The sequence below is a fragment of the Prinia subflava genome, chromosome 1 (assembly GCF_021018805.1).
Source record: "Prinia subflava isolate CZ2003 ecotype Zambia chromosome 1, Cam_Psub_1.2, whole genome shotgun sequence".
NCBI classification, from domain to species: Eukaryota; Metazoa; Chordata; class Aves; order Passeriformes; family Cisticolidae; genus Prinia; species Prinia subflava.
Window position 1 is genome coordinate 82,344,819 of NC_086247.1, and position 18,937 is coordinate 82,363,755.

The 18,937-nt window shown below is 42.6% G+C and overlaps 1 long non-coding RNA gene across 3 annotated transcripts in view; it reads left to right on the forward strand.

Annotated features, from left to right (window-relative positions):
• The window catches only part of LOC134552178 (uncharacterized), a 66,107-nt gene that overhangs the window by 32,761 nt on the left and 14,409 nt on the right, over positions 1-18,937 (forward strand). For all 3 annotated transcript variants that reach the window (XR_010080802.1, XR_010080801.1, XR_010080800.1), the window contains exon 3: positions 2,228-2,339. This is a non-coding gene — a long non-coding RNA (uncharacterized LOC134552178). The remainder of the gene's footprint in view (positions 1-2,227; positions 2,340-18,937) is intronic.

The window sequence follows — 18,937 nt, forward strand, 5'->3', positions numbered from 1 at the left end:
ATTAAATGCCAACAAAACAATAAAGCCCACTATTAAAAAGCTGGCTTAAAATACCTTTAATACTTTTAATTTTAGCATTTAGTAAAAATATTTATCTAAATATCACCATACTATTGTTTTTATTTTAAATCCTCATATCTTCATTATTCAAAGTAATTGTCACCTTGAACAACTTGAGAAACTCATAATTCTGTGATGAGTGCAGGTTGCCTGATTCTATTTAAGTCTATTTCAAAGCATATTTTACACAAAAACCTTATGGCTACTGCTGTATTATGGACAGTACTTTAACTGCATGTCTTAGTGAGATTTAGTAGGGAATATTTCTGGGTGCAACACACATTGTTGCATTTTTACTAGAAGCATGAATAATCCTTCCCAATGTCATTTGGGTTTTACTTTTTGAAAAAACTCTATTTGAAAGTATAGCTATATCATCCCAATTATTAGAATAAAAAATGTTACATTATTGTAGTTATAAGAACTTGTGGGCATAAAGGACTGTTTTAAAATGTATAAATTTTCTTAAATGTCTGAGTACTATGAGCACCACATCAAAATACTCCATTTTTCCCTTGCAGAAATGGTTTATTTAGTAGTTGTTTCATATTCCTGGTGTTACTGATAGGTCTGTATCATTCTAAAGCACAATTTTTAAATTTAGCTTCTGTTAATATGCTATTAGCAACTTTGATTTGTTTTTTTCAGCTGCTGGTAGGTGTGTGTGCTGATTGAACTGTCTTCATTCATACACCAAGGAGAAAGATGACTGTATACTGATGTCTGATGTGCAGACCATTTGTAAGCAGTACCAGTTTTCCAAATTGCTGCAGTAGCAGCATTGCTCTCTAATGGTCTTGGTCTCTCTGTCACACCTAGCTCAATTACAGGCAGATTACTGATTTACATAATTTAAAACTCCAGATATGTGTGAATCGATAGTTTAGCACATCAGTGAGAGAGCAGCCCTGCAGTGTTTTCACTTCTCTGCATGATCCATAGCATCAGCTAGGAAACTGAATCAAGGAACTACGCTCCAGGAACTCCCTGACAACTGAGAAGATGTATCCCAGGGAAAGAAGTGTCCCCAGAGCCCCATTCTGTGATGCCAGCAGCAGGGAGTCAGGACAGCTGCTTTCCCTTTGGAGAAGTGCACACAGAATTAATAGCAGGCAGGAAAGTCCCTTGGGTGTAAGACTTGTCTGTTGAAGCCAGGACAGCTTTTGGTTCCTAGTCCTCTGGCCATAATTATTTGACTCAATGACGTTTTTGCAGTCCAGTCTCATTATTAATAATCCACTGGTGCTTTGAAATGTCTAACATTCTTTCCACCCTAGACGTGATCCTCCTGTATTTATAAAGGTTGAGGTTTTCTTTATTTCTTCTGTACACACTGCTCTTCTACTGTTCAAACCTGCACACTGTCCTGTGTCTTACCTTTTGTTGTTCTCTCTACTAACCAAATTTCTACTTTACTCTTTGGTTATTTGGGTGAAGAACTTAGTCTCAGGTATTTTTTCCTCCCTTCCACCTTCCCTCTTCTTATACCTCATTCGAAAAACTTTATTCTGTTTCTGTAGCATTTCCCAGTGCTTACTACAAAAGCTATTTAATTTCTGGGTGAGGCAAGTAGTTATTAGCACTTATTTATCACACAAATGGGACTAATGTTTAACAGCAGTGAATGATATCAAGAAGAGTTCAGCACTCTCCAGAGATTTGTTTTGGATGGCTTGGGGCACTGACTCAGAGTTGAATGCTGAGAGCACCAGTAGTTCTAGCGAACTTTTGTTCTCCATATTTCAGCCTTTCATTTGATGCTGTTGTTTGCTTTGGGTTGAAGTAGCATGTTGTAATGTAGAAAAAAGGGAAGCTTCCCTCTGGTGACTTATTGAAATAGCATTTCCAGTATCACTTCAAAATTGCCTCACTCATGTTTTCATCACAGACATAATTGTATGCAGAGGTTAGATTATCTAATCAAAGGTAGAGGGCCATACTTCAGTAATCAAGAGTCTTTTATAGCCTCTTTTTGCAACCTACTGTTAACGTCACACTACTCTGCTTATTGTCATAAGAGGCTGTATAGGCTTGACCCAAAGATGGGAATCACAACTGAACCTGTATATGTGTGACACTCAGATGACTTGCTAAACATTTTTGCTTTTTCTGCATTGCAGATTGCAAATTTGAAGTCAGAGATTCCTTTTCTCTCTTCTGCATGTAGATGTCTGCCATGGTGCGCCCTCCCAGGATGGCCCCAGGACCACAAGCAATGCGTGCCACGACACTTTCCTCCCGGGCTCCTGAACATCCTCAGCACTCACCAGGCAATCGGGGTATAAAGAACAGGACGGGCTCCGCTTGCCACTCTGAGGATCGACTTTATTATCAGGGAAACACAAAACAAACATAACTCAGAGCAAGGGCAGAGGCAAAGACCTCTAACTAGACTTAGAGCAGCTTACAGGGATATCTCAGAGGCGGTACCAGTTAGGTACACTTAGGGGAGGATTGTAAGGTGGGGTTTACAGTACAATGACCAATGAGGAACACAAGAGGTGGGGAGCAATTTGAACCAGCCACTGGGACATCAAAGATTAGGGGATTTCCAGAGTGGGAGGGACTGGCACAGGGTAGGATTGACAGGTGTGTAGGAGCAGTGCCTTGGAAGCATCGGGAACAAAGGGTGGATCCAAGGGGAGAGTGACAGCTGTAAAAGGGGATACAATAAGGACCAAACCAACTATGCAAGGAAAGAGGGTGGTACAGAGCAAACCATTTTGAAGGACTAAAAATACATACATTAACAAAGACACACCACCACGGATGCCGAATATTTAATTATTTTTATCTGGATGCCCTAGCCCCAGATTAGATACAAAGAACAGTAGAGTTTCTAGAGGGCTGAGAGTTAGATCAAAGAATGTAGTATAGTTTATGTTTGACTGTAGGTATTAATGTGGGCATTGTTTACACAAGATGGCAAATGCAACAAGTGATGTTTTTGTAAGTGTCATGACACCTTCCAAATGTGATAGTTTAAAAGATGAAACCAGTCAAGCACCTGGAAAAGGGAGCCCTCTCCTAGAGCTAATCCTTGGTTTGAAAATGCAGATGGATGTGGATGCTGACATGGAGAGAAAGTGGAAGAGTTTGCCAAGTCTGGCTGTTAAACTTCCTCTGTGGTGCCCTGGTGCTGAGGAAGCTGTAGGCATGTGAGCCTCCTCCCACAATGAAGACTAAATGAATGATCTTTAGTGGGTTTTGAGGCCTTTGTTTTGAGCAGGACTGAGTTTCCCATCGTCCCTAATAATCTGTGCACTAGGCTGTCCTAAATTTTATTGCCATCACCACACAGGCAAACCAGCTGTCAAACATGTCACTTTAACCATAAACTCACTCAGTATTTCTGTGCAGGTGCATTTTTGAGTATAAGATGAATGTGCATGGCACATTCATTTTATACTCAAATCTTAAAAAGTCTCAGGCTATGGTTGCATGGTCTTTAAAGAAACACAAATTGCAGCTGGAGCTGAGGAAGCAACCTTGCTCATGTCCTGTCTCCCTCCAAAAAATGAACCTGCTCATGATGTTGTAAGGTCCCTGTCAGCAATAGGAACAGAGGGAGAAGAGGCAGGATTTGGGCAGTAACTTAGATCAAGTATCTGACATGGCCTTCTGCAGAAAGTGCTGTGGCAGTGGTGTCATAAGAGAAGCAGATGGATGCTGTGAGTGTTGCAGAGCAGGTGAGACTGCACTTCCTAGCTGAAGAATAGTGTGGATGGGTGGGCATTGGGTTAGGAGGCAAAGCAGCCAGTTTGCACTGTATGGGTTGCATCCAATATGGGTACTGTTTGAGTTTCTCCAAGGTAGAATTGAAGATCTGGTAAGGCAAAAGCCTCTGAACCACTGCAGGCATGAAGAAGTGCCTAGTAAAAGGCAATGTAGATGCAATTACAATAAGGAGATACCTAAGCAAGAATGACCCTCCTGTGGTCAAGCAGGTCAATATTCGGTCCTTATACGACATTGCAGGTAGCTAGTCTAAAAAGAAAGCTCAAGAGAAAAAACTAACTTCTCTAAAGTAACTGATGAAAGAGAAGAGCCAATGACTTCAAAAGTCCTCTTCCATCCATTTGTTTTATCAAATTAATGGCAAAGAACATAAAAATGACATATCTGCTGATTTCCAAGCTTTTGGTGGGCTGTGTATTGCCAGTGAGTCAGTAATTACCCTCTTGCTGCCCTTGATCTATGTAAAGAGGGAACAGGGACAAACATTTCAGAAGCTGTAAAAGCTTTGTCATTCAATTACCATTGTTGAGAACATGGAGTGCTCAAAGGAACTGCTTGAAAGGAAAACATAGCTTTTACAGCTTCCAAAATTGTTGTGACAGGCTTTATTGTGGTCCTTGTCTTATCTTTTCCTGAGGAAATTGAAAGTGAGCAGCCACTTTAAAAGCTTCTTTTCTGTCCTTCTCCCAGCCTCCTTCCAACATGTTAAATGGGATGTAAGCTTGTGCCTCAAGAGCGATGTCTAATCTGATGAATCTTTTGAGCTAAGTGCTTTCCTCTTAACTCTCCCAGCTCCCTCTGTACAAATGAATTCAGAGAGCAGAGAGCTTCTTGATGTTATTTTGCATTTATGTTTCACACATACAGGTGATGCATTATTCCAGTTTTAAGGAGAGCGGGATCTCCTAACCCATGAAGAAAAGGCTTTATGTTGGACATGAATGAAAGAGGCTTCACACAACCTTAAGATGGTGCCCTCAGAATGAGAATATGTTTCCTTTCATGTCTGTTTTTCTTGTTCTTTATCTGTGTTAGAGACCAGCCATACTAATTTAGAAATATTCTTATGCTCAGAATTCAAGACACCCGTTTGCTCGATGTTTTTCTTGGATGTGTAAAGAAAGGGCAGTGTAGCACCCAATACAGCACTGTACGACCAGGTCTCTTACTGACTGTGCTGTCACATCTCCAGGCTAGCAAAGATACTGGCTGAGAGAAGTCATGTAAACATAGTTTAAATTAATTTTACAAAAGAAAAGGGAGTAAATCTTTTGGGAGGTTCTGGTCCGGTCTCTTAAAGTTTTGTCAAATTCCAAAAGAAATAATAAAGTTCAAAATTATATAGCATACTCAGAAAGAATTAATTGCATTCCTCATGGTGTAACATGTAATTTCAACTGCTGGTAATCTATACAAGTATAAACTTATAATTGTTAAACTTGAAGTCAAACATTTTGTAATCTAGGCATCAAAAATCTTGACATTTAATACTTCGAGGTCTATTTCTACCATTGCTTTAAATTCATATTGGCTATGTTTAAAATTAAAAAATTTAATGCAATATTGCTTGATGAAGAGTAGTTGGCTTTTCACATACCTTTTCCAAGGAAAGAAAAATTAAAATAAATGTGAAGCTGAGAAAGACTTTGTTTATTATAATAGACATTTTATGATAGCAAAAATAGCTAAGACCAAAGTCAATGAAAGCCAAGGCCTATGGTGAAAGTTTAGTAAATTCTAATGGTTTTCATATTAGACAGTCACTGAAAGCAAACATTTCATCTGTAGATGTGTGTACACATTTTCTGCTAAAATTAATGGAAATTAAGCAGACCTAACCGAGGGATGAAATTTTAAAAAGAAAACTCTGAAACCTGCATGTGTGGAATCCATGGGCTTGAAAATAGATGGACAACTTCTGCCAGATGTCCTAGTTTCTCACTTCACACACAACAGGGAGCATGTAGGTTCCTGTACACATGTATGGAGATAGCTCTTGATACCAACAAGATAACAGGAAGATGTTTGCTTCATTTCTTTGTATATAACAATGGAAGGCTTATTTCTTACTGCAGTAAAACTCTGACAAAAACACTGTACAAACTTGCCATTAGCTAACAAAAAATGCAATTTTTTCAGTTCCATTTCAACAGCTTTTTTTTGGAAAATAAGCCCAAATCTAGAATGGAATGTATCGGCAAGAGCTAACCCAGCAAATGTTCTAAAGCAAATTGCAGTAGTGCTGCTGTCACTCAAGCTGGATCCTAACACTTCCTTTTTCAACCCGGGGTTTGATAAGACAAGGGAAAGTTGAACTTGAAAGATTTCTTCTAAAGATCCAGATCTCTTACATTAGGACTATTTTGCCTCCCTGAAACTGCACTTCATTCACCGTCCTCATTTCCCTGAATCCCTTTGTAGGACAGGCACTGCTCATATAGGTACTGTTTTCTTCTGCTGCAGAAAAAGAACGATGACACAGGAGTGAAGTCTTCCAAGAGCTGGAGTTTAGACAAGCAGCCTGCTCAAGGAGGGAAGGGAGCTTAAGCAAACTATTGGGTTTTGGGTTTTAGCAAAAATTTTGTCATTAAGTGACATGTTCCTTCTCTGAATCTTTTGGTTCAAAAATCGCCATTATTCTAATCATCTGTAGTCCTTGATTACAATGGAAAAGAAAGCAAGAAAAACAAAACTGCATGTAAGAGTCAGTTTGTTAGTATCTTCCATTCAAAACCAATGACATACCTAATGAACACTATGATACTAGCATAAAAATATCTCTACAAGATAGAAAATGTTTACATAAGAAACAGTTAGGGCCTAAAAGTTGGTATTTCTCTGGACATATTATAAATCCAAGGTGGAAGTCACAAAGGTTGGTCTCTGTGGTGAGCTTAAAAAACCAAAAACTTAAGTGAATTACATTTGACAAATCAATGGGAAAAAAAAACCCAAAACAACAAAAACTATAAAGAATATAGAAACCAGTGAAATGTAATATTTTCCATTTTTCACTGATAATTATGGCTCACTGAGAGAGGTGGAGGTGGAAGAAAAGAAAGCAAGACTTTTCAAGTTTCCTTGATTCTCCTTTTCATGAATAAGGACTGAAAATTTGCTAAGTGAATCAATATAACCCTTATTTTGAATTGTGGAATGCTAATCATACTCCTCAAGAGAAAGTGGCATATGTTTCTTTTCATAGCATGCTATTGATTCCTTGCCTCATTAAAGTCTAAAATGCAGGTGAGTTCTTTCTTCAAAAAATAAAAAAGAGTATTTGCTGCAAAAGGTGCATTTAATAATTTCATTGCTAGTAACTGACATTCTCCTTCTATGGTTTTGTGATAAATACACTTCAATTAATGCCTACTTGATAATGGATCTACTGATATTGTGAGTATATTAAAACTTAACACTTCAAGGAAAGTATTTCTCATTATATATAAAACTAGCTAATAGGAACTTTAGAAAAGTTACAGGATTCATCAGATACATAAGGACTGAAAGAATTTTATGGGTTTCAGGTTTCATTTTTAGTACTTGTGGAACCACTTCACTTAGTCTTAGGTGTTTTTGTCATTATGCAATCACAAAAGGCTGGTCTCTTGTCTACAGAGAGCTGCATATGAAGGGAGCTGTTTCAGATGCCTCAGTCGGTTTTCAGCTTCTCTAACCTGTTTTTTCAGCATCAGTCCTATGTGAAACCAAAAGGTTACTTTCATGGCCATGTACCAGATCCTGTCTTCAGCTAAATTGGATAGAGAGTCCTCATATATGTATGGATGTTCTTAAGCTCCTGATAATGCTTTTCCTCATTCTTCTTCCTCTTCCTTCACCCTGATGTTATTCCTGCAGATGAAGACATTAATGTTGAGCCTAGAGAAGTGAGTAAAACACATATTTACAGTCTCTAGCAAGAGGGTGAGGGGAGAGTGACTTACACCAAGAGCTTGAAATTATTTTCCAAATACTTCTGCATTACATAAGCCTAAATTAAACAAGCAAAACCCTTGTAATTAATGATTACTACATTTTAAATGTTATTTAGAACATATCCTTTTCCCCTGCTCTCTTGGGAAAATCTCACAAGGCCTCAGTAGGTTGCTGTGGAGCTAATATGGCAGGTAGTAGAGCAGGGTCCTTGGCTCCACCAGCATATGCGAGAGAGGACAAAGTGAGGAATTGAAGGACACTGAGTGTGTCCCCCTTTCTCCAAACTCTGCCTCTCTGCATTATCATTCTTCACAATACTTTCAGTCTCTTTTCATTCTTGTATCTTCTTCCCCTTCAAAACTTACCAAGAAATAAAATTTCCTTTATTCTCATCACGGCAAGCCTGAAAGAATAATATTTGTTGAGGTTTTTGCCTCAGTCAGAGAAGGTGAAACTTGCTGATGATGTGGATTCCCAAAACAGTTGTGCAGAGCATTGAGCAAGACTAGCCAGGTCATGGAAATCTTTTCCCATCCTCCACCTATGCCTGCCTTTCCCCCTGTAAAAAGGAAGAAATAGGTTTTCAGGACCTCACTGAGGAAAGAGAGATGTTCACGTTCTGTGCCTCCACTTCTTTCTCTGAAAGTGCAGTGGTCATTCTGGCAGCCACCTCTCGAGCAATGGGAAAATTTATGGATCAAATCTCCCTTTCTTGCTGAGGGGCATGCTTTAACATTGCTGCTGGAAGGTGGAAATAAAGAGCAGTAAACCACTGTGCCCTGAGAATGACTGCAAAGAGAGCTATTGCTTCACTTCTAACCGTTCCTCAACTTCCCCATGGCCAGATGGTCACTAAGCAAATCACACGTCTCCCACAGGTCAGGTGTGTGCTCTGCGGCACTTCGGCTGGCATAGCAAGTACAGCCTCATTAAAAATGTTGCAGAAACATCCACGTCTTATGACCCTATGTTCCTAACTATATTTTTGCCTTTCTTCACTGTTTTGTTACATCCCCATTGCTGTTTGATTGGCTGTGAAATGGTTATATGGTGTCTTGGGTTATGCAACCAAAAAAACGTGTATTCTATTTTATCTGTAGAAAGCAGCTGGAAGGTGGTTTCTTTTTTCTTTATCTCTTGTAACTCCAGAGTGGAGGAGGGTGGATGCCTTCTGATAATAGACCAGCTGTTATAACCAGGGGGGCAGTGTTTCTTATCTCTTTCATCAACTTTGTCCACCCTCCAGAGGATATCTTCTGTTAATGGGCCATTAAGGCTCACCAGTGACATGACACGTTACACCATCCCACTGTGAGATGCTCTACCCAGTAGGGAGGAGCCAACCATTCCCTACCCAGATAACAATGGGGACACAGGGACCACAGACATCCTCTTTTCCAATGCATTCTCAGAGGAAGACCGGACTCATCTCACCACCACTGAACCTGTCTACAGGATCACCTCCGCTTTTTTTATTTTGTTTGGGTTTTTTTGTGGTTTTTTTTTTGTTTTTTTTTTTTTTAATGACTGCATTTGTATTTTTTAATGTTCTTAGTAAAGAACAGTTATTCCGATTCCCATATTTTTCCCTGAGAGCTCCTAATTGCAAAATTGTAATAATTTGGAGGGAAGGGTTTTTACATTCTCCATTCCAAGGGAAACTCTAGTTTTCCCTGAAAGATACCTGTCTTTTCAAACCAAGATATATGGGGAGAAACTCAACAACAAGTCTGACCTGCCTGGCTGAGCTGTTAAAGCTTAACGCTGATTTGCATGTTCTTATTTTTGCTAAAAATGCTGGAGGCTTCACAAAACAGTTTTTTTCTTGAGGAAGCAGAGATTCTACTGCATTACATTATGAGAATTTCTGACTAAGAAAATAAAGTCTTGGAGTTTCACCACCCTCATAAGGTTATGGAAAGCTTGAAAGGGTTCAGCCTGGAGTTGTCTGGCCAGCCAAAGCCCCTGGGACCAATCCTTGCTGAATGGAGGGATGCCTTAAAATATAGAGTTAAAAAAGGTAAAGTAGCAAAAACATACATGCCTCATTTGTCACACTGTTTTGTGGATGCTTGAAATATTGATTCATGGATTGGGCTAGACTTGTAAGAAAAGCTGAGGTTTATAAAATGTGTAGTATACATTTTGTAGTAATTCTCCATTTCCAGTGATGTTCTTGATGCTGTGAAAAGTTTTTGTTATTATCAGAGACAAAAAGAAATGTGAGATGTATTGAAAAGAGATGTATTGCTCTGGGACCAGTTAACAGATCAGAAGAGCAATTTGTCCTGTCTCATTTAGAGGTCTCTTCATGGTCAGTGAAAAAAAAATAGGCTTCCAGATTTGATAAAATAAGTATTACTTCCTTACTTACTACAAACTTACTTAGAAGTTTGATATGTACCTATAAATGCAGGAGGAAAATGCCCCCTTTACCCTGTCATTAATGTTTCATTAATGTTAACGTTGCCTGAAACAGTAATGCTTTTTCAGGTCTGACTTGGGTTTTGCATTTTTCCATTTTCACCCTCTTTCTCTTAATTATGGCATTGCTTATTACATGCTTGACTGACTTCTCATGTCTTTTTTCCCCCTCTATTTTCAGCTAACTTCTTTCCTGTATTTACAAAGGCATTAAGCAGAACACAGTCCTTAACTCAGTACAGTCCAGGAAGTAACAGAATTATGTAAAACCGTTTGAATTTGTTCAGATAATCAAGGCCATATGAAGGTCTACCCCTAAAAAAATAAGGATGCTTCTGAACACCTACCAAAATAAATAAATTCAGCAAATATGTATGTGTCATCCTAACATAGATATTAAATTTAGTTGATTATCTGTTTTAGTAGTGTCTAATGCTCTACAGCTTATATCCGTTTCTGAGGAATGTCTCTTTTCCAGCATTTGTGTGAAATGTCTTGTATTTCCTATTGATTTTCTTTTAACTACTTGCATTACAAAAGAGAGCAGAGCGTGAAGTGAGAAAATTATTTACTTCACAAAGTCTGTTTCATTCGTTTATCATCTTAGGACATCCACACTACTTCAATCAATTTTTGGTAGCCTTGACACCATTTGTATAGCTGGGGAATGGTTCACAACTACAGTGAACGCAAAAGTGGGTGTGCTGTATATACCAGTCTTTTGTAATAAGTGAAGTTATAACAATTTTTCCTGTATCTTAGCCTTTTAGGGCAGCTAAACCCAAGGTTTGGTCATATATTTCTTTTTTTCAACAGTGGTGGAGAGCATCTGTCTAAAGAATTCTTTTCCTGCCTCTATTCCCAGTTCTCCCCTGCTCAGCAAGGGGTATGACATTCCGTACAGGACAGGCCTCTGCTCTGCCAGCACAGGGCAGGCCAGCCTGGCTGAGAGCCTTAGCTGAGAACTACTACTTGTGTTTGGATATGGAACTTTATTTACAAAGGACTGAAAAGGTCTCATTCACCTCTGAAAGGTTATAGTATAATTTGCAGGGGTAAAAAGGGACTGTTATTATAAAATGTTTGTCTTGGTTTGAAAGACAGACATCTGCTAGGAAGGGGCAGGACCTCCCTAGAGATGGAGAATTCAAATCCCCTCCCTCCAAATTATTCCAATTAAAAGGAAAATTAAAGGAGCTTTCAGGCAGAGGTATGGGGGTAGGAATAACAGTTCTTTACTAGTATATATGACAAAACGACAAACAAACAACAACTACAGCATCAATAATAAACAGAACCAAGAACCTTGAGGGCTTTCTTTTACAAAAGCCCAGAGCAGTTTGATCTGGGTGCCCCTGCAGGACTCCGAGAGGCCGAACTGGAAGGAAGGAAAAAGTCCCGGGCTGGTGGATGAGATGAGGTCTGCACTGGCAGCTGGAGGCAGGGGTGTCCCGGCAGGGCTGGGCAGTGCAGGGCTACAGAGTAGCAGGAGAGCCTCAAAGGTCCGAAGAAGCAGCGGCGGTGGGGGGAGAGGCTGGAGAAAGCGAGTTCAGGATTCCCGGGTACACAGCAGATGACGGTAGATTTCCCAGGACGAGGCAGAGGCAGAGGGCAGCCTGACCGTCCTCCTCGGCGCTGAGAGCAAGAGTGCTTCCCCCTCCCCCAGATCTGTCTTTTTGCCTTTCCCCAAAGCTAATCATCTCTCCCCTCTGAGGGACACTCCCAGGGACTCAGAAACAATAGGTGTAGCTTCGTGCTGCTATATCCCTCAAGCACTCTTTTTGTCCTGACTAAGTAGTCATTAAGGCTTCTTGGAAACTTATGGGAAAAAATTCTGTGAGGAGGAAAAAAAAACAAAACCAAATCTAACCCCCAACAATGTTGTAATATGAATCCTATTTTCATTCTTGATGTTCGCAATCAAGTTAAGCATTCATTCAGTGTCACTGGTGATAGCAAAGCCATTATTTATAACTAATTTAATCATTATGAAAATCTGGCAACTTACTGCTTATTAGTGTGAATTTCTGTGCTCCAGGCAGACTTGGCCATATGGAAAAAAAATTACATGCAGAAGGTCAAAAAAGCCACCTGGTATTCTGCCTGAATTTTCGTGGTTTTCCTTCCTTGATTTAAAACTCAGTTTCTGGTTTGTTATTTCCTCATCATGCTACTTGTTATTAGGTGGCTGAGGTTATCCTGGTCTGGTTTTTACTTCACATGTTGGTGTGATATATTAATCTGAGCTGGTTAGATTATAGTTACTCCGATGTTCTAAGTGAAATGTATAGAACTGTAGTGTTAGAGACTTTGATTTAGCTAGAAAATAGCAATGCTTCAATGTCATGTCTAGTAAGTCTGCATTGAATACATGCTTTTCATCAGCTTGGTTGTAGCCATCTACTTTAAAGTTTATAGGGCAGCAAGTTTACAGGAAAGTTCAGTGTCCTAGTTTAGGACAAAATTCCACAACTCCCTCCCCCACCACCGGGTTCGGGAGGAATTTCCTCAGAGGAGAAGGTGGAAAAAACTTGTTTATTGAGAAACAATGAAAAAAAACACTCCCCAACACAAGGAAAACAGTCCGAGATGACAAGAAATGTTTTCACCAGTCCAAGAGAGGGTGAGCAGTCTCTGTTGAGGAGGGTGCCAAAGCTTCTTTCACGTGCAGACTCCGGGGGGTGTTCCCTTGACGTTCCCGAATCAGGGCCCGAAGCAGGTCCGATGTCTTCAAGGAAGGGAGGAAGGAAAGAAGGGGAAACACAAAAGCAGAAAAAGATGGCAAAAAAACAAGCAAAAAGCAGAAAGCAAAGAGCAAAGCCAGCAAAAGCAGCCTAAAGCTAGCAGCAAGCCAGAAGCAAGCAGCCAGGGGAGGGGCTCAGCCACAGACAAAACAAACTGGGCACACGGGAACAGGGGAAAAAAAAATAAAAAAAACAAAAACAAAAAAAAGAAAACCAACCACGATTTGGGATACAAAGCATGAAAATGTCCTGTCACCCCAGGACATTCCACCCCTTATCCCATATCGTGAACATGTTACTGAACACAATGAAAAAAAAAAACTTTCTTCTCACTTGCTCAAACCTTCCACACTTAACACATTTCCTTCCATCTTACTTGCTCAGACCTTTGACACTTTCATGTTTCCTTCTGTCTCATATCTGTATGACCTAACGTACAAACAATGGTGGTAATGCTCAGCGAACAATGATATCATCCCACAATCAGATCTCCCTGAGGTACACAACGGGTTGTCCCATCTTTCTGCATTATCCACCAGGTATAACCTGGTCCTTGAGCAAAAACAATCCCACGAATGGGTTTGCCTGTACTCAAGGCAGGATTAATCCATACTGTCTTCCCCAACAAACCTCTGACATGGGCCACTGGGACTTTATCTCCATCTACTATATTAAGGGGCTCAGACTGGGCAGGACCTGCTCGGTTGGTGGAACCTCGAGTGTTAACTAACCAGGTGGCTCTTGCTAAATGCTGCTCCCAGTTCTTGAAAGACCCCCCACCCAGTGCTTTCAAAGTGGTTTTTAACAATCCATTGTACCTCTCCACTTTACCTGCAGCTGGTGCATGGTAGGGGATGTGGTACACCCACTCGATGCCATGTTCCCTAGCCCAGTTGTTAATAAGATTATTTTTAAAATGAGTCCCATTGTCTGACTCAATCCTCTCAGGAGTACCATGCCTCCAAAGGACCTGCTTTTCAAGGCCCAGGATGGTGTTGCGGGCTGTAGCATGAGACACGGGGTAGGTTTCCAACCATCCCGTAGTGGCTTCCACCATGGTTAGCACATGGCGCTTGCCTTGGCGGGTTTGAGGCAGCGTGATGTAATCAATCTGCCAAGCCTCCCCATACTTGTACTTGGACCACCGCCCCCCATACCAGAGGGGCTTCACCCGCTTAGCCTGTTTAATGGCAGCACACGTCTCACAGTCATGAATAACCTGAGAAATGCTATCCATGGTTAAATCCACCCCTCGGTCTCGTGCCCACTTATAGGTGGCATCTCTACCCTGGTGGCCTGAGGCATCATGGGCCCATCGTGCTAGGAACAGCTCTCCTTTGTGCTCCCAGTCAAGATCTATCTTCAACTCCCCTATCTTTGCAGCCTGATCTACCTGCTGATTGTTCTGCTGCTCCTCATTGGCTCTGCTTCTAGGGACATGGGCATCTACATGGCGAACCTTCACAGGTAGTTTCTCTAACCGGGTAGCGATGTCTTTCCATTCTTCAGCAGCCCAAATTGGTTTTCCTCTGCGCTGCCAGTTCGCCTCCTTCCATCTCTTCAGCCATCCCCACAGAGCATTGGCTACCATCCAGGAATCAGTATAAAGGTAAAGTTTTGGCCACTTCTCCGCTTCAGCAATGTCCAGGGCCAACTGAACGGCTTTGAGCTCCGCAAGTTGACTCGATCCACCTTCTCCTTCCATAGCTTGTGCGACTTGTCGTGTGGGGCTCCATACGGCTGCTTTCCACTTGCGGTTCATCCCCACAAGGCGACAGGAACCGTCAGTGAAAAGAGCGTAGCACGTTTCTTCTGCTGGCAGCTGATTATACGGTGGAGCTTCTTCGGCACGTGTCACTTGCTCTTCTCCCTCTTCACCAGTAAGACTGAAGCTTTCACCCTCAGGCCAATTTGTAATTACCTCCAGAATCCCAGGACGATTTAGTTTCCCAATTTGGGCGCGCTGTGTAATGAGGGCAATCCACTTGCTCCAGGTAGCATTGGTAGCATGGTGGGTAGAGGGAACCTTTCCTCTAAACATCCACCCCAGCACGGGTAGTCGAGGTGCCAGGAAGAGTTGTGTCTCGGTACCAATCACTTCTGAAGCAGCTTGGACTCCTTCATACGCAGCCAAGATTTCTCTCTCTGTTGGGGTGTAGTTGGCTTCAGACCCTCTGTAGCTCCGACTCCAGAATCCCAATGGTCGGCCTCGGGTCTCACCAGGCACCTTCTGCCAAAGGCTCCAGGACAGGCCATGGTTCCCAGCTGCAGAGTAGAGCACGTTCTTTACCTCTGGTCCTGTCCTGACGGGGCCAAGGGCTACTGCATGAGCAATCTCCTGCTTGATCTGGGCAAAGGCTTGCTGCTGTTCAGGGCCCCAATAGAAATCGTTCTTCTTACAGGTAACAAAGTAAAGAGGGCTCACAATCTGACTATATTCAGGAATGTGCATCCTCCAGAAACCTATAGCACCTAAGAAAGCTTGTGTTTCCTTCTTGTTGGTTGGTGGGGACATAGCTGTGATTTTATTGATGAAATCAGTAGGAATCTGGCGCCGTCCATCTTGCCACTTCACTCCCAGGAACTGGATCTCCCGAGCAGGTCCCTTAACTTTACTTTTCTTAATGGCAAAGCCAGCTTCCAGGAGAATTTGGATGATTTTCTCTCCTTTCTCAAACACTTCTGCTGCTGTGTTTCCCCACACAATGATATCATCAATGTATTGTAAATGTTCTGGAGCCTCACCCTTTTCTAGCGTAGTCTGGATCAGTCCATGGCAGATGGTGGGACTGTGCTTCCACCCCTGGGGCAATCGGTTCCAGGTGTACTGCACGCCCCTCCAGGTGAAAGCAAACTGAGGCCTGCATTCTGCAGCCAGAGGGATGGAGAAAAACGCATTAGCGATGTCGATTGTGGCGTACCACTTTGCTGCCTTGGACTCCAGCTCGTACTGGAGTTCCAGCATGTCCGGCACAGCGGCGCTCAGCGGTGGAGTCACTTCATTCAAAGCACGGTAATCCACGGTCAATCTCCATTCTCCTTCAGATTTACGCACAGGCCAGATGGGACTGTTGAAGGGTGAGTGGGTTTTGCTGACCACCCCTTGGCTCTCCAGCTCTCGGATCATCTTGTGAATGGGGATCACAGCATCTCGATTTGTTCGATACTGCCGGCGATGCACTGTCGAGGTGGCAACAGGTACTCGTTGCTCTTCTACCTTCAGGAGTCCTACTGCAGATGGGTTCTCTGACAGTCCAGGCAAGGTGTTCAATTTCTTAATGCCCTCTGCCTCCACAGCAGCTATTCCAAAAGCCCATCTGAACCCCTTAGGGTCTTTGTAATAGCCATTCCTGAGATAGTCTATGCCCAGAATACACGGAGCCTTTGGGCCAGTCACAACTGGATGTTCCTGCCACTCCTTCCCGGTCAGGCTCACCTTGGCTTCCAACAGGGTCAGTTCTTGTGATCCCCCTGTCACCCCGGCAATAGAAATAGGTTCTGTTCCCTCATGTTCTGATGGCATTAGGGTACACTGAGAACCGGTGTCAACCAAAGATTTATATTTCTGTGGCTCTGATGTGCCAGGCCATAGAACCCACACAGTCCAAAAGACTCGGTTTTCCCGTGCCTCTTCCTGGCTAGAGGCAGGGCCCCTCTAAGCCTGGTTATCCTTCTCTCCTGAGACATATGTCTTGGAAGTTCCTTCAAGGGGATCGGACAAGTCATCATCATCATTATGCCTGACAGTTCGAGTACGGGCAACCGGAGCTGCTTCCCTTTTCCTACCTTCCTTCAATTCACGCACCCATTGTGCCAGAGCAGCAGTAGGCTTCCCATCCCATCTCCTCATGTTTTCTCCAGACTCACGTAGGAAGAACCACAACTCAGCTCGTGGGGTGTACCTTCTCTCCCCAACAGAGGAACGTCTGCGTTGGATACTAGGGCCTCTAATTTGTACAGCTGAGATTTGGAGGAGGTCCTCCTTAATCTCTTCCCTGAGTTTCTTACGACTTTCCTCTATTTTATCTTCTAATTTCTGCAGTCGTGTTTCCACAGCTGCAATTCTGGCATGAGTTGGGCCATGTACAGCATCTGCATATGCCCGAAGCTTCTTTGCCATATCGAGCACAGTCTCATATACCTCATCCCGCTTCATTATTGCTAGAGCAGAAGCGTATTCAGGTGGCCCAAGGCGCACAAGTTTCCTCCACATTACAGGTGTGCACGGTACTAAGTCCGGATTCCTAGTTGTTATATCATCTGAAAAAATGATCTCTACCACTGCCATCTCCCTCAGGCGTTGGATCCCCTGTTCTATGGTCTTCCACCGTGTCTGCTGAATATAAAGGTCATCTGCACACAGGTATCTTTGTGCTACGCTGTCCAGGACCCGTTCCCAGAGGCTGTGAGGGCTAGCCCTCCTCATCATGCCTTGGTCGATGACAGGATCATGTGACAGGGATCCTAAATGCCTCGCTTCAGTGCCATCCAGAATGGTAGCCTCCCCTGCCGCATCCCAAAGGCGGACTAGCCAACTAATTATAGACTCATCGGGCTGTCGCCTATAATCCTTCCTTAGGCCTCGAAGGTCCTTCAGGGAGAAGGAATCAATATTGGCTCCGGAATCTATGCCACTTGCTGTGGTCTCTGATTTTGGTGATGGTCCTTCTCTTGGATCATCATCATCCTCCACCCTTCGGTCAGTCTTGCCTTTACACTTTCCACCTTTTGTATTTGCAGCAACAGCCATTGGTTGGGGCTTACTGTCTGGTTTAACTACTGGCCTGGAGCCTGGGATGTTTTCTGCAGCCTGAGTGACTGGGACAGTAACTAATTTATCTCCCTGTTCCCTTTCCTCTATCTGCTGCCCTACAGTATCTAGCAGGGTGCGATAAGCATGTGCCAGGGCCCAGCTCACTGCAATGATCCTTTCCTCCTTAGTGTTACCATGGCACCTCTCTTTCAGATACTTTACCACCTCAGCTGGGTTCTGAATTTGTTCAGATGGGAAGTCCCAGACTACAGGATCAGAAAACTCCTTTAAAATTTGGCCCATATCTTCCCATTTCCCACGCCACTCAGAATTCTTCACCCTTGGTTTCACTCCTAAATCAGGAGTCTCACCAGCCCCTCTAGAAATCTCAGCCTTCATCTTATATAAACTGCAGACAGTATAAAGAAAGCTTACTAAATTGAATGCCAGAAAGATGGTGTCCTTGGCAGTCAGGGATAACCAAACATTTTCTAATAGAGATGTAAACAATTTGGAGGAGAAGAAGGAGAGCAAAGGCTGAAAAGCCTCCTCCCCTGCTTCTCCCCTAACAAACTGAGCACACAACCATAACCATGAACCATCCATTCCTGGAAACGATAGCAACATTTTTATGAACCTCTTACAAATCAACACAACCAAGCCCAGCCCGATAAATATTCTGGTTAGTGCCCCACGGTTACAAAAGCTATGCATCAAGGACAATATCGGGGCTATTGCTGGATAAGAGAATAAACCTAATGACCAAAAAGGTATTAAAACTTCAAAGAACCCTAATGACCAGAAATAGAGGCAGGCTTTCACTCCAAATGACATTATACCTTCAAAAAGAGACATACCAATATGCCCACAAAACAACAGAAACCAAAATATTATTAGAATGAAGTTTTTTCCACTTTGTATGATCACTCTCCCCGTACGGGCCACCAAATTTGTTTGTCCTAGTTTAGGACAAAATTCCACAACTCCCTCCCCCACCACCGGGTTCGGGAGGAATTTCCTCAGAGGAGAAGGTGGAAAAAACTTGTTTATTGAGAAACAATGAAAAAAAACACTCCCCAACACAAGGAAAACAGTCCGAGATGACAAGAAATGTTTTCACCAGTCCAAGAGAGGGTGAGCAGTCTCTGTTGAGGAGGGTGCCAAAGCTTCTTTCACGTGCAGACTCCGGGGGGTGTTCCCTTGACGTTCCCGAATCAGGGCCCGAAGCAGGTCCGATGTCTTCAAGGAAGGGAGGAAGGAAAGAAGGGGAAACACAAAAGCA